A 17,818-nucleotide genomic window follows, 5' to 3' on the forward strand; every position below is an offset into this window, starting at 1 on the left:
GCAACTTTCGAGTTACATCGATCGGTTCTTAGTTAAGAGAGTCGACTTAGGGCTTTTAGACTGTCCAAGTTTTCATAACATAGTTTATTCGGACCATAGGTTAGTCCGGGTTCGGGTAAACTTAGATAGCGTTAAACCTAGGATGGCTAGTTACTGGAAGTTCAACACGTCGTTGTTCGACGTGAAGGGCTTCCGGGAACAGCTTTTACTAACAATACAGAGGGAATTGACGGGAGCCATTATCGGGAATAAGTGGTGGGGAAAACTTAAACAAGTAATTAGGTCCTTCGCTGCTGATTTTAGTCATCGACTCAATCTTAGTTCTAGAGCAGCGAAAGCGGCACTAGATGATAGATTAAAAAGGGCGGTGGAGGAGGGGGATAGTGATCGTTATACTTTAATTAAGGCTGAACTGGACTCCCTGGATAACAGGAAGGACCAGGGTCTAGTAGTTAGGGCTAGGTTAAAAAGAGTGCCGAACGAGGCAACAAACATGGCCGCGTCAATGCGTGCGGAGGAGCGTCGACGTGCGACTGATCGACACATCGCCAGTGTCACATTGCCGGACGGACGAACCGTAACATCAAATGATGGAATCCTGGAGGGTTTTCGAGCTCATTTGCAGTAGCTTTTTACCATGGAGCCCGGTCTGGAGATTGAACAGTTTGACACGTATTTAGCTGACTTTTCTCGCCTTGAAGCGACCGAAGCAGCTACGTGTGAAGGTAGCATAAAAGAGGAAGAAGTCCTTGAGGCTCTGAAACAAGTCGGGCTAGACAGGACCCCTGGGATTGATGGTCTGCCTTACGAGGTGTACTTGAGGCTGTCGCCCATTTTTATTCCTTTGCTGGCCACACTCTTCAACTCCTGGTTTAGGAACGGGTCTATACCTCAGTACTTTACCAGGGGAATCATTAAATTGCTTCGCAAAGATAAAAATGGAGGGGATGGGATTAGCAATTTCCGGCCCTTAACGATGTTAAACACAGAGTTAAATATTTTGGCCAAGATCTTAGCAAATCGTCTGCAGGTTGTTTTACATCGTCTCATAAGTCCCGAACAGACGTGTTCTGTTAAGGGCCGGACGATTCAAGATAATTTGCACGCGATACGCTTGATCATAGAGAAAGTCGACACAGAAGCCGCGCTGATCAATTTAGATCAGTCCAAAGCATTCGATAGGGTTGACCATCGTTACCTAGGGGCTGTTCTTTGCTCGGCTGGGTTTGGACCCCAGTTTCGCTCATGGATTCGCCTCTTGTATGCTAACCCCGGTGCTATGGTGGAGGTGAATGGGGTGAGATCGAAGCCCTTCAGGTTAACAAGATCTATCCGTCAATGTTGTCCGTTATCACCCATGCTGTATGTCATCGCGCTTGAGCCCTTTTTGCGCCAGCTTAGGGTGAATCCGGTCCTTCGCGGGATTACTTTGCCAGGTGGTTCTACCCCAGTAAAGTATACCGCCTATGCCGACGACGTGACTGTGCTTGTAACGAGCAATGCCGAGATTAGAGTCGTCGACATGGAAACAAGACGGTATGCACAGGTAACAGGGGCCATAATCAACCACGTTAAGTCTATTGGCTTACGTGTTGGTGCCTGGAGGGGAACGCCCCTTCAGGGGCCCTTTGGCTGGACTGATGGGCCCTGCAAGCTACTCGGCGTCTGGTTTGGCCCCGACCTCCAGCTGGAGAAAAATTGGTCGGAAGTGTTGAAAGCGGTCAAGACCACAGCTCATTTGTGGTCTTTGAGAAATCTAACTTTAAAGGGTCGGGCGGAGGTATGCAATACTCATATCTACCCCCTGATCCTATACCGTCTATCAGTGCTTCCACTCCCGAAGTCCTCACTACTTGAACTAGTGCGTGCTCTTTTCGCGTTCTTATGGCGCGGAAAGCAAGCCATGGTTGCTCGGGAGATCTGTTGCCTGCATCCGTCTGAAGGCGGTCTGGGTATGCCGAATATCAAAATACGTAGACACACTCTAAGGCTGATATACCTAGACCGAATGTGTACACCTGACTTAGGGAACGGTGTCTTCTGGATGGAAGACACTAAGAAAGCCTTTCCGGCTTTGGAGAGTGTGCATTCGGCTGAGGGGGAGGCACGCAGGAGGCCCCGAAACGAATGCCATTTCTATCGCGAGTGTCGACAGGCGTTGAAGTTCCTTCAACGGGTGAATGAAAGCCTCTCTGACACCCGGCTGTTGTCTCGCAAAGCGCTATATAGGGTTTTAGTGAGGGGATCTGTCCGAGACGAAAGGATTGAGGAGTTCGGTTTCACGAATGAAGAGCGTCGCTCGATATGGCCTTGGGCGCCCGGGCTGAGCTGTTTCGATAACTACGAGGCATCGCTCACCTGGCTGGTAATCCGAGATGCCCTCTGGGTTCACAAAAAACTTTTCATAGCGGGTTTTACAATGACACCTAGTTGTGTCCGGTGCGGAGAATGGGAGGAAGACCTAAGCCATGCTTTCTTCCGCTGCGCTATCGTTCGACCGTTATGTGAGTTAGTTGAGAGCTTCACGGTTCGCATACTGAACGGGCGTTTTTTTTGTGCTGGATGCGGTTTCCCCGTGCTGCAATTGGGCGCCGAGTATGAATAAAGAGGAACGTTATGTTTTTCTGTGTTTGCTAGCTGTTATGAGAGGCGTGATTTGGTCGACACGACAGAAGGAGGTTTACGGAGATGAGACCTTCACTGCTCCCCAGCTTGTTCTCATGTTCAAGCAGCGGTTGAAAATGCGAATTAAGCTGGAGAAGGTGAAACTCACTCCTGTGAATTTCAACGAAAGGTGGGTGAAAGCTTCGCGACTGTGTAGAGTGACTGGCCTTGAATTCGTTTCTGATTTGATTTAGGTCAAAAAGGATTTTGGGTATTCTGAACCAACAAGACATCAGTATCGGACCGATTAGTTTAGTATGGGTTAGTTAGGCTTTATTGTTTGATTTTTTAACTTAGCTAGAGTATGTATGTGTTCATCGTCCCAGTCCCTCTTTTAGTTTGCCCTTGTCCCCCCCTTTTTTTTTTTTTTCTTTCCCCCACCTTAGGTTCGATAACCCCCATTCCCGACCCCAATTAGGTGACGGATGGACTGCTTTGTCAGTGATGCAGGTAGTCTTTGTGGTGTTTATTCAATAAAGTCAGTTTTCGTGTGGACCTGCGTCTTTTCGACTGACAAAGCTTTCTATCTGCCACAATTAGTAGTGGGGGGGGGGAATCTTTTACTAACTACTATTTTTTCATTGTAAATATTTCATTCTTTTTGTATATAAAATTTTTAGCCCCCCCCCCACATCATGTATATATCATTTTTCGGGTTATAATTAGGATTCCCATAGAGTGATTCTGGTATTCTGGTGAAAGAGTCTAGTTAAGTTAACTTTATGTTAGATAGGTCCACATTAACCCCCCCCCCTATTTTTGGCCTTGTGCCACATTTTGTGTATATTTATGCAAATAAATATTAACACCAGAGCGACTCTCGCCTGCTCGGTGACGTTTACTACTGTTTTCAGTTGTAACCTTTTTACGTTGTTGTTCCAGTAATACATTGTTTAAACTCTATTCCGTTGTTCTGTTTTCTTTGTGGCTTATTGCAAGCCATTACAATATATATATATATATATATATATATATATATATATATATATATATATATATATATATTAGTGATGGGACGATTACAATATTTTTCCCGATTCCGATACAATTACCGATTCTGATTCTTTATAAATCTCTAAATATGTAACTACATAGTTGTATTTTTTCTCTGACTATCGAAAAAACACACATGTTAAATGGGCAAATATTTTCCCGAACGTAAAAATATACTTGTGGGGGACGATCTATCGATATTAGCTTAACTGGTTGTTTAAAATCAATAAAAAAATATTATTTTATCATTATTGCCAGCAATGGAAGATTTAGCTTTAAAGAAAATCAAATAAAAAAGACAATTAGAAGAATCGTTTTGGTATCGGAAAATAGGCATAATTTTTTCCGATTCCGATACCGATTCCGATACCCTCAAATATTTCGATTTTTACGATTCCCGAATTCGATTTTGATTAATTGTCCCAACACTAATATATATATATATATATATATATATATATATATATATATATATATATATATACATACGTGTGTGTGTATATATATATATATATATATATATATATATATATATATATATATATATATATATATATATATATATCAGCTTTATGTATATTGTGATCATCAATTCCAATTTAGGTTAAATCTAATAATTTACAAAATTGGAATTGAAAGTATAGACCTTAGTCTTTTCAAAATTACGTACTGTCAGCGGCCGAGGCAAAATATCAATTATAATTAAAACTGCTTACATAGGTAACACTAATTATGGTTATTATATAAAGAAACAGGACAGATTGGAGTTATTGGGTTTTTCTTTACAAATGTAGCAGCCTCATAAATAAATGCTTGTTTGGATGAGTTCTTGATTCGCTGATCGATCGTTGGTTTATTCACCCCCCTCTCCTCGTGGAAGTTGTATTTATCGTGTACGCTGTAGGATTTCATGCAACATTGCTCATTCAACCACCCCCTGAAGAGTCACCTGTTTGCTAGTTGAAACTAAGCGGATTAGAGTCAACAATTAATTCTTCAGAAAAGTTTGGGCGCCGGTGTTCTTTAGAAGCCGGGGGGCGGGACAACAACACTGCATGAACCATTAACAGTGTTTATATCGCACGTTGAGTTCAACTGCCTCGTCGTATTTTTTGTTTTGCTAAAGCAAGATTTTCCCGACTTCCGATTGGTATTGTGGAATACGGACACGGGGTTGATTGACTTAGAAAAGGACAAACTTTGGGTGACACCGCTTTAACCTTTACCTTGGTACATTTGAGCGGTTTTCGCGACCAAGAGTGCGTTATTTTTATATACTAGCAGGCCGTCCGGTATTGCCTGGTCGTAAAATACGCTTAAATAATTGATTAATGCAAATTTCGTATTTATCATTATACTAGCAAGACTCGTTAACCGGCGTTCTCCAATTATAGAATGCACCCCGCCACGTATAAAAAATTTAAATGTTTCTGTTATTTTGCCAACCCCAACCGCCTCATGTTAAAAATGGCTTTCGGAATGGACACCTTATTTTGTGCTTGGCGGTGGGGTTGTCTCACATTTTGCTGGAAGATTCAGGGTATTTTTCAGAGTATGATTCAGAGAAAAGTTCTGGGCAAGGTATTTTTGTTAGCAAGACGAGTTATGGTTGCAAAAAAACTATCGAATCGTGTTTTGAAGCCGTAGACATACCCATGATTTTAAAAATCTAGATAAAAATGAAATAATAGTCATAGATTCATGAAATTTTCGATAGTTATTCATTAGTAAATAAACATACATCACAAAAGAAGGTTTCAGTAAATATGTTAAGTGCTCTCCCTCCACCATATTTCATGTTACGAAAACTAAACAAAATAAATGTAGGTCCATAAAAATTTCAACATTTGTTACAGCTGAAAAGATCAAATAATTAAAATAATAGTTATTGTTTACACGCACACACACACACACACACATATATATATATATATATATATATATATATATATATATATATATATAAGCCATCATTTATTTCATTTACCATAAAGTTGTAAATAAAATTGGACATAAAATCAATATTATTATGTTTAAAAGAAATAAACACCTTTCTATAACTGTTGAGTAATTAAAAAAAATGATATGGTATTACTTGAATTTAACCCGTAAAAACTGATTCAAAATAGCGCGGTACTAAAAAATGCATAAACACCAGACACTATTTGTAAATAGTGCTTTTAGGTTAAATTCAAGTTTCATGCTAATTTGTTTTTTTGTTTTTTTCATTCAATCGTAAAGTGGAAAAATATTAACAAAATATCCTCTCATGGCAAAGATCGCTTGTTTAACGCTTTTAATTATAAATTAAACAAGGCCGATAGTCATTAGTCGCGTGCTCTCGTGTAATGAATGGATGCGTGAATGTAGGATTGACATGAAATTCGTAAAAGGTAAACTAAAATGACCGAAAAATGGGCTGAAATGACTTAAATAAATAAAAAGCAAATGACTTAGAATGACTTTAAATTGAATGACCTTAAGAATGATTTGAATACTTAAAAATGACTGGAATCCTTCAAAAACAACTTGAATGATCTGGAGAATGACTTGAATGGCTTTGAGACTGACTGGTTGTAAAGTGGGTGATTATTTTACATTAAATTAATACAGAAAAGTGATCTCCCACTTTATATCACAAAGTTACAAACATAAGTACAGCATGTAGTAAGAACAGATACTACACTTTGATCTTTTTTAATGTGAGGAGTGAAGGAGAAATGGAGACCAGCTCCCTGGGGAGTAGGGAGCTGGATAGTGACAATTGGTATGAAGGGTTGCCCCTACATTGACCAAGGTCTTATATGTGGGGTTGCCCTCACATATGGTCTTTGCTTGCAGTATCTGCCGGAACAGATACTACACTGTGATCTTGGCCAAAAGACCAAGAAAAGTTTAAAAGCTAAGAACAGCATCTATAAACAACAGACCTTTGATCTTAACCAAAAAGGCCAAGCACAAAAGTGTTACGGGCAGAGCGACCGACCGATCGACCGACCGAGTGATTATAGAGTCGCTTGCACGCGACTAAAAACACACACACACATTTACTCATATTAAAACTTCATCTTGCATTGTGTCTTGTTTTATTTGTTAAACAACGTGGTTAATTTAAATAAAATTTTAATCAGACCCTCACATGTGAAATAATAGCGTGATTAAATGTTAACGAATTAAAGTTTGTGAGACATTTCTGTTGCAAACAAATGTAAGAAAAATAGCGAATCGAAAACAAAAGGAAACGATTTCTTTTATCTTCTGCGTCCCTAATAATATTTTAGTAAAAACTAATTACTATATAGTTATCTATTTTACGAAAATAAAATATAATTAGGAATTCTTTTTTATGATTCTCTTTCACTGTAAGTGAAGTAAATAAATAACGAAAATAAAAAACAAAACAAACGAAAACTGCAAATTCTTCTTGCTTAAATAAAACGACAACACACACACACACACACACACACACACACACACACACACACACACACACACACACACACACACACACACCCTACCCCACCCTAAAGGAAAAGAAAAAAACATTAGCAGAAAGAGAGAGTGACTACAGCCAGGTCAGCAGCCTGGACAAGCCCAATAAAAGAGTAATAAAAATTGAACATGCCAATGAATAATAAACACTTACAAGCCTCCACCCCTTGGAAACACTTCAAATAAACTACGAAAATCACCATTTTTACATCTCCAACACATTTGAAAATTATTTCTGACGAGGACGCTTCACAGAACGTCTGAAACGCGCGTAAAAACGATTTCAATGACTTAAAAACATTATTACAATGATCCAAACATAATTCTCAATGAAAAACCAAGACACGGAATAATAAATTAATGTTAAAAAATACACATTGTTGGTGACTACTCCCTTATATATATATATATATATATATATATATATATATATATATATATATGTACATTAGGGCAGGTCGATTTTTGAACCCCGATGATGCACATGTGGTGATAGTTGGGGTTTGACATAAAAAATACCCACACAAAATATTTTTTTTTCAAAATCGTTATCTTCGCTTAAGGAAACGACTTTCAAAGTTGAAAAATTGCAGCTATTAAATTTTTTTCTGTGAATTGTCAAGTACGTCCCGTCATCAAAACAATCCGCATCGTTAAGAAAATGGAATCACTATTTAGAATATGTTTTAAACTACATTTTAAATAAAATGAGTGAGGATAAATAATTAATAAAAGAAATATTTATTGTAAAAGTAAAATTGTGTTTGTAAAATAATAGCGACTGAAATTTGCTTTTTCATTTCAGGAACGTTTTGGGGTGGGGACATTTTAGATTTCATCTTGGTATTTCACACACTTGCTATTGCTATTGAAAATTGACGTTTGTTTATCTTTTAATTGATATCATTTACAATTTTAGGCTAAAGACCAAATTATTTCGACAGGAGAAACTAAAAAGGCTTGTTTAAAATATATATTATTATATTTCAAGTGTCTTCCGTGAATTTAAACGTATTTGTTTTATCCCCTGAAGAAATTTTTCCCGTTGTTGTTAACTTTTTACTTCTGTAATTTGTTTTTCGATTTCACATCGAATTCTATTTGAAGGTTTTAGTAAATATACGGTAATATTCCAGTTTTATATTAAAAAAAATGTCCGATACAATTTTAGGTACTTGTGCATTTTTGGTACCGTGCTTAAATAATGTTAATATTTTGAAAGCCATTCTTAACATGAGGAGGGACGGTGTTTTTTTTATAACTATTCTGTGCTTCCACCTAACAATTTAATATATATATATATATATATATATATATATATATATATATATATATATATATATATATATAGCGTGGAACTTGAATTTAACCAAAAAAAAAAAAAACTGTTTAAAATAGCACAGTACTAAAAATGCATAAACCCCCAATTTTCTTCTACACATTCTTTACGAAACATAACCAGGTAAATTTTCAAGTTTTTCTACTTAATAAAAAATTACTTTGTAGAAAATTAGTGTTAACTTTTTTTATTTCTTTTATTTTTAGGGAGTAATTGTTTTTAAGCAGTATTTTTCGAAAAATTATAGTTTTAAAATTAGATAACATACAAATTGGGTGTTAATACGAGTAGATAAGGTTTTTCGGTACTCGTGCATGAATGTTATTGTGCTGAAATGACTTTATTATTTAGAAAGCCATTATTAACATAGGGGGAGGGGAGGGTGTGTTGTAACCATTTTTTACTTTCACCTAACAATTTAATAAACAAATATCGTAAAAATGAAATTTAACTTGAAAATACCATTAAAAATAGCATGGTAACATATATGCACAAGCACCGGTTTTACAAACACTAAACACTCGTTTAAAATGGCATGGCTACAGCAAAAATGAATCACTTTATGGATAAATTCATGTTATAGAAGGAGGAGCTAAAGTCTGTTAAAAATATCTAAACTAAACACTACTATGATCTGGTTTGGTCTGGACCTGTCTCTTCAATACATCTAATTTAACTCTACAAAGTTTTTCATTACTTCTTATCATACCTAGCACTTATTTTTTTTACATATGAAACTGAAATATAGCCTAAAACATTTTCTTTCAGTTATCATCCATTTATTTATTTTACTTTTCAGATTTAAAAGGTCAGTAAAAGCACGTCGTTCGGTTTTAACCCGTTGTTCACAAAGATTTGCTGGTCCACCTTGTCGTTTGAATGAAACAGCACCCAAAACTTTACGACAAGTCATCCAGTTTAGTTATTTCCTCGAAAACAGTTATTCCAGCTTAAAATATAATCAGATCTCTAAGTTAATTGCCAAGGAAATAATTAGTATTTGGCAAACAGTCAATCCATAATTGCCCTTGTTAAGAGAACATTGTATAGGACAAAAGATCAATATATTTTGCTATAAGAAGGCCAAACAGATTGACAGGAAATCTCTTTCAGCAACCAAAGTGAAAAAAATGAAGGACCAGCTAGACAGACTGTTTGATATATCTTCTTGTAGCTGGAAAATTTCTGTCTTGAGATGTGGTGACTTTTCAGTAAAATTGTCAAACAAGGCACATAGTCTGCACTTGTTCTCCTAACAAGAAGGTAAGATTAATTTTATAGTTTCACCTGCAATTATGTTCCCTTTTTGTGGAAAATAAGATAATATTTGTATTTATTATTTATTCTGAATCTATTATTAAACATGCACATTTTGCAATTTTCAGGTTCCACTAGAGGACAAAGCATACTTAAAAGACCAGAGAGAAAAAAGGCCATTATCAACTGGGACCTATCGATAAAGATGCTATAAAAAATACCAAAAGTCTGCTAAAGTGGGTAAACTGGAGAGGCAGAACGAAAGACAGGAACAAGCTTCCACAAATATTTCGATACAGCGATCTTCTAGTGAAGGAACAACAGATGGCAGTTTTGATCCAGGAAGACAGCTAAAGGGGTCTTACAGCCTTTTAAAAATCCCAAAATATTCTATGGAAGTTATCAGAGGTGATGTATCTTCCAATCTTGGTGCATGTCTAGCTAATGCCTTTATGCTGGACTTTAAACATATCGGCCTTCTTCACCCAAAATTAAATTTGAAGGACATAATTTTAGATAAATCCAAAATTGAGAGAGAAAAAGCTAGAATAAAACTATCCAGTAATTTGCAGCATGTCCATCAACATGAAAATCTACTTTGTGTTGGAATTGATTGTAGAATAGATAAGGACACTTTATAATACAAATAAGTTGTGGATGAAAATGGTAAGAAAAAGATAGTGAAAAATAAAGGAGCATAACGCCACTTAGCTTTCACCAGAGAAACAGGAACTGAGAGCAAATATCTTACCCATAGAGTGATACCGAATCTGGGGGCAACTGGTGTTCTCTTAGCTGAAGATGCTGCTGTAATTTTAATAGAATATAAGAGTGTGGACACTGTTAAGGCAATTTTGGTTGATAATACCAGTACAAACACTGGCTGTGAAGCAGGACTTATTACAGTTCTTGAAAAAAAAATTAACAAAAAATTACATATTATTGGCTGTTCACTTTATCAAAATTAACTGCCATTTAGAGCAATTTTTAAACCACTTGATGGAACAACAAGAAGCCCAACAACATTTACTGGGGAAACTTTGTGTCAATAATTATCAAGATTTGCCTCAAGAAGAATTTCAAAAAATTAATGGCCCTCTAGATCATCATCATCTGACAGCAGAAGTAACAAGTAATTTAAGTGGAGACCAGAGGCTACTTTCTGAGTATGCTGTTGGTATTTCCCAAGGAGAAGTTAATCCAAGATATGCAGCTTGGAAAATTGGGCCCTTGAATCAAGTAAGATGGCTAACATTAGCTATAAGGTTAATGTGTTTATGGACCAGAGGTGTCTATCCTCAAACACTCCATGATAAATTAAACATTCTGATCAAATTTATCATCCAAGTGTATGCAGTTAGTTGGTTCGAGATCAAAACTGACAATAATATTTTTTAACCAACAACAGTATATTTTTAATATGATTCAGAGGACAAAACAACAATCAACTGAAATTAAAAATACTGTTTTTAACAGTTTATAATATAGTGCTTTTGCACTACTTCCGGAAAATATGATAATTTCGATGATAAATTCAGATGAATTGGAAGTGAGAGAAGAGGCAATTAAAAAGATATTTAAATTGTTATATATATATATATAATATGCGCAAATTGTCATATAATGATTAGATCATTCTGACTGACGTCAAAAACATTTAATGAAATAAATGTTTAAAATTCAACAGCATTTCTCGCGGTTAACGGTAGCCGAATGAATATGGTCCTTGCTAATGAAACCAGAGGTGTCTACTCTCCCCTAGTTCAAGTCTTTCGACTGGTGTTAATTGTGATAGCCTATACTGAAGATTCCCGAAAGGATGAAACACTAGTGTCTGTAAGTATTTAATAATTATTATAGTATATATATATATATATATATATATATATATATATATATATATATATATATATATATCGTAGCAAAAGTCCTCGTCGTTGACTGGGTTCAAAAACAGCCTACAGAAAATGGACTCTGATTTATGAAAATATGATAGGTTATGAAAAGGAAGGGACAAACTCCAAAATCTAAATTTAAAGATTTTGGAGTCTGTCTCTATTGCGGTGCGGAAACCTTCTTTGTGCCGGCAGAAAAAAAAAAAAAACATCTAACGCATTGTTTCTCTTTGGGGAACTGTGAATCTTTTCTCCCGTTTTTTTTTCCCTCTTCGTGCTATTATTTTAATCGTTTTTGAAACGTTAATAAACTTTATTTTAGTGTCCCCGTAATTTTTGGCACATTCAATAGTTCCCCATCAGAACTCTTTACTTTCGACATAGTATTATTTTTACGCAATCGATTTTCTCCTAATGAGAGGATAGCTGAAAGAGCTCTCGAGAGACTTCCGCCCATTATATTTAATATATATATATATATATATATATATATATATATATATATATATATATATATATATATATATATATATATGAGCTTATCAACAGTAATGTTATGTGTTTCATATATAGTTGTTGGTTTCGGGTCATCAAATTGTTTCCCATCAGACAGCTAAACGCAGATTTCCTAATCGTTACTGATCAAATTCCTGTTTTCAACTCGGTAACAGCTTACACAGACATAATGACTGTATATTCTTCTACTACTACTACTACTAATAATAATAATAATGATAGTAGTAGTAGTATATAAGCCTGCCAGGGAAACGCTGAGAACCTGGTCGATTATTATTATTAGAAAATAAAACAATTACATTTTTAGGAAATGTGAATTTTAAAGCTTGGAATGTTTAGTCGGGAATTTTAGTCAGAAATAAAATAAACATAGTTTATTTAGGAATTTAAAAATAGATTGGAATTAGGTTAAGTTAAGTAAATAAGGTTTTAGCTTACGTGAACGACACGTGATTTGGTCTGTTTTGCTGACCTACTAGTTTGTTAGTAGAAATTAAATTAGAGAGTTGGCGAGAAATGTATTATCGTTTGATTATAAGAAATCTGCCAGTAAAAGTTTATGTGTCATGTTTGTTAACTTTTTTTTTAATTTGTGAAGAAGTGGCTGCGCACAGAATGAACATTTTGCATACATGTAACAACAGAATAACATTTTAACTACTAGACGGCGCACTGTATATATATATCACAACATTTCTTTTAATTGTTTTTTATTTATTTTTTTTATTACATTTTCTCCCCAAACAAGGCACATTGCCACTTTAGTGTAGGGGGCTACTATCAGGGGCAACAACTACTGGGGTACTATGTAGGGATTTGGGCAGCAAGATGTCGGTTCACGTTGCACTTGAACTTCTGCACGTGAGTACAGTTGGGGAAGCAGGAACCTGGAATGAAATTCCAAAGTCTAGCGGTTCTGGGGAAGAAACTACTGGAATAGAAAGATCTTTTACATCTAGGGATCTCTACAGTGTGGGGGTGGGATTTAGTAGCCTATCAGATTTGTCGAGGGTGTTCACGTCGTGGGGGCACAAGTGCTTGCAGTTTGTCAGAGCAGTCACCATTAAAATACTTGTAGAACAGACAGAGGGATGCAACGTTTCGTCGATGGGACAGAGACTGAAGCTTAGATGCCAGTTCAGGACCTATCAGATTTGCGACTCTCTTTTGAACGTTGGCAAGGACCGAGAGACTAGTCGCCGATGCACCAGCCCAAATATGACAGCAATACTCCATACATGGGCGAATGGTGCCTTATAGAGGTACAGGATACTTTCGGGTGTTAGTAGTTTTCTAGCACGGTAGAGAGAGACCACCTTCTTTGCAGCGGCCCTGGCAATGCCTTCAATGTAATTGTTCCAACTCATGTTTCCTGTGAACGTTAGGCCAAGGAGTTTGAAAGATGTACTCTCAGATAAAGAGTCGTTGGCTATTGCTATAGGTGGTAGAGAAGGTTTCTTGTAATTATTGAATGAAACTAGTTTAGTCTTGGCGGCATTGAACGTGACCATCCATTTTTGTCCCCATTCCACTACAGATTGGAGGTGATCCTCTAGTGTTTTTGCCATTTCTTCAGATATGTGTTCATTTGTTTTCCTGTCATGCCTGTTATAGAGTGTGGTGTCATCAGCATATATAGATCATAGATTTATCAGAGGCAATTTTGTCGGGGAGGTCATTTATGAATATCAGGAGCAGTAGAGGTCCAAGGATAGACCCCTGGGGAACTCCCGCATTTATATCATATTGTTTAGATGTACGACCGTCGAGGACAACCTGGATTTTTCTCTTATCTAAAAAGGATTTAATTATGTTAAGTATTCTACCAGTGATACCGTATGATCTAATTTTCCTGAGGAGACCCTCATGCCATACCCTGTCAAAAGCCTTAGATATATCTAGAGCTACCGCTCTGCCCTCCCCCGCTTTGTCCAGTGATGGTATATACGTTCAGAGATTACAGTTAGGATGTCTGCTGTGGAACGGGCTTGTCTAAATCCATATTGTTGGTCAGTCAGAAGTTTAGCATCTGTAAGGTGATGGACTAGAGCATGGTTAATTAAGGTCTCAAATATTTTGGCAAAAAGTGTGAGGATGCTAATGGCGCGATAATTTAATGGGTCAGTTCTTTCGCCAGAATTCTTGAATTCTGGTACCACAGAAGCAGTTTTCCAACAGCCCGGAAAGCAAGATTCATTAAGGCATTTGTTGTAGAGTTTGGAGAGAACTGGAGCTACCTCGGCTGAGCTCTTATTATCCTTCTCGGTTGCTGAGCAAACAACCTCGTGATTGTTGGTTAGTGGGGGAATTGTTGATTGCCCATTATTTACTACACTGTTGTAGATTTTCCAGACGTCACGAGTTCCTAGTTTTTATGCTTCGATGCGTTTTTTAGTGGTTTCTGTAAATTCTCTCTTACCTGTCACTATTTCTTTCTTAACGTTACTTCTAGCTTCTATGTACTTCTGTCTGTTTGAACTGGACTTATGTCGGTTAAATTTGCGGTATGCAATGGCAGTTGCCCAAGTCGAAGTAAACCATCGGGGAGAGTGGGGCTTGCTATAAAATTTCCGCAAGGGAACATGCGCTTCGATTGCAGTTTTGAACCATTCAGTGGTCTCGTTTGCGAACTGTTCAGCAGGAAGAGAAAAAATATTTCCCCATGGGGCATCTCTGATAAGATCTCTGATGGCTTCCCAGTCAGCCTTTTTATAGTATCTCGTTTTGAGCACTGGCTCTTCAGTTTTGGCTCTAGAGTTTAGGGCTATTTCAACCATTATCACTGCATGATAAGCGCTCCCAAGTGGGCTGTCGGCATTCGTTATACAAACATCGAGAACTGTGGTCAAAAACAGATCTAGAAGTGATGCGTGTTGTTCTGGCTGGTCAGATATAGAGAAGCTATGAGTTGTGCTGCCCGCTGCATCTGTGTAAGTAGAGAATCCAAGCCAGTTTTTATGGTGGGCATTAAAGTCACCAAATACATGTGCTTGTACGCTAATGTTGAGGGAGAATGCTGTGTCTATGCAGTCAGAGACGTTAAAGAGAATAAGTTAGATAGACACACACACACACACACACACACACACATATATATCAATACAGAGAGAGAGAGAGAGAGAGAGAGAGAGAGAGAGAGAGAGAGAGAGAGAGAGAGAGAGAAAAATAGACTCTAGCTATCTAACACAACTACTACGACTAGTATTTTCTTTTTACTTCTACTTCTTGTTCGTCTATTATTATTACTGCTTATTATTATTATTATTATTATTATTATTATTTTTATCAATAGTAGTATTAGTAGCAGTAACAGTATTTAAATGATAGCTAACCTATTATGAGCAGTGCAAAAAGTAAAACTCACACACACATACACACACACGTATATATATATATATATATATATATATATATATATATATATATATATATATATATATATATATATAAAGGAACAAACCAAGATATGTGTTCATCACATTGATAAATACATAACTTGGTTTGTTCATTTTTAAGCTCTCTAGTCGGAATACTATTTCCATTTTTCTCATTATATATGCAATATTACCTGGATATAAGATTTCTTCGCAGGTCCCTACAGCATCTTATATCCGGGTTACACTGTACATTAACAACAGCGGCTCTAATCTGTTACCAGAGAAAATCTCTCTTATATTCGTTTTTTATATTATAGTCTCTTATATACGGATTACACTGTAAATATTATATATATATATATATATATATATATATATATATATATATATATATATATATATGCCAACTTTATAGTTGATGGTTGGAAAAACGCATGAAAATTTTAATTGATTAAATTAGTAAATAAACATTTGCGAAAACGACATAAGCACAAAGAAAGATAAAAAAAAAATCAAAGATAAAACGTCATGAGGTGAGTGGGTACAGAAAGAGAAAGAGAGAGAAAAAAGAAAGAGGAAGGGAATGAGAAGGAGAGTGATTTCAATCTTATTTGTTCATTAAAATGTAATGTATAGAAGTGGGTAGAGAAAATGTTGTATATATATATATATATATATATATATATATATATATATATATATATACTAGCAAAACAATAAGAAATCGTGTTTTAATACCAAAACACCAGCTGAGTGTGAAAATTGTCAAAACACGCACAAATTTTCAAAGATGAAAACGGATAAAAATCAAGCAAAAAAGAAAATAAAAGAAGAAAAAAAAAAGAAAACTAAAGCCAAAAACACAAAAAATATAGTAATTTTATTTTGGGGGGAACGCCCTCTTCCCAACACCTATCAAAAATTATAACTAAAAAAGATAACGTCCCAAACGTAGGATAAATAAGACTAATCCTAAAGTACTCGTACATTCTGACCATACAACATTGTTCCCACAAAGGAACGTTTTTTTGCTAATATATTCATTTAAATGCTTCCCCTTTTTGCTAAACGGATCCATGGATCAACGAGCTTCTATTACTCTTGCCCTGCAGGGGTCTTAAGTCAGGGCGGATGAGTACAAGGATAAAAACAAAAAAATACACCAATCACCCAGTCGGGAAACAACTTTATTTGACTGTGAAATATCTTGACGAGTCCTATTGTTTGCATGGACGGCTCCTTTTCAGCCCCGGCACGGTGACTCTTGTAATGGCCGACTCACCGTTTTTCCAGGTGGGCGAATGTTAGAACTGACTTCATTACGCCTTAACAGTGTTTACAGTCCGTTCTTTCGTTGTACCTCACCCGGGCACTAACCCCTGCCCTAATCCTAACTTCTTTTTTATTTTATTTTTTATTTCTATCAAGAAACAAAATGGCTACTTACTCAAGGCGTCATCTTTTCTTCTTTATTTTTATTTATACTTTGTTTAATTTTATTGTTTGCTTGCTTCTTTCTGCAGTTTTTCTGGGCGGCTGAACCCGGGGATATCTGTCAGCCGGACTTTATAGGTCCCGCCGAGTTTTGTAGAGTTAACGATCTCACTTGAAGTTTGTGTTCATTGACACGCGAAAAAAACTATTTAATGTAATATCTGTGTATTGAAATTCCTACGCCTGGCTGACGTTTGAATTAAAAATCCTCCGCCGAAGAAAATAATTCCTTTGAAATAAACAAATGTTTCTCTGCATGATAAAAACATACATTTTATGGTTCGATATTACCGAGTCAGTAAATATTGTATGTTTAACGCAAAAAGAGGAGTACAATTTGTTTTGCTTTCATTCTTTCTTTAATATATATATATATATATATATATATATATATATATATATATATATATATATATATAAGGAACTTTGTTTGAGGAGGGGAGTTCGTTCCCTGTGGATTCCGAAACGGTTTGGCAGAGTTTTATGAAATTTCACACAAATGTACTTTATGTAGCTGGTAGTGTTCTTAGGTTTTGTATCGAAATGTCTTCGATAGTGTCGATAATCGGAAAAATCCGATGAAAGAAGAGACAGGCGATGTTAACAGACTCATATCACAAGTTAATTTGAGAAGTTTTATTACCACGCAAGCGGAAAACGTGTCGAGAAACCGGTATAGATGACTACAAAAGCACCAGAACACGGCAGTGTTTGTGATGCTCCTAAATCTGGCCGTCCCAGAGTTACTTCTTACAGATAAGATAATGTCATTAAGATCCGCAGCATAAGAA

The sequence above is a fragment of the Euprymna scolopes genome, chromosome 18, assembly GCF_053919585.1.
Source record: "Euprymna scolopes isolate OS-2025 chromosome 18, ASM5391958v1, whole genome shotgun sequence".
Classification (NCBI taxonomy): Eukaryota; Metazoa; Mollusca; class Cephalopoda; order Sepiida; family Sepiolidae; genus Euprymna; species Euprymna scolopes.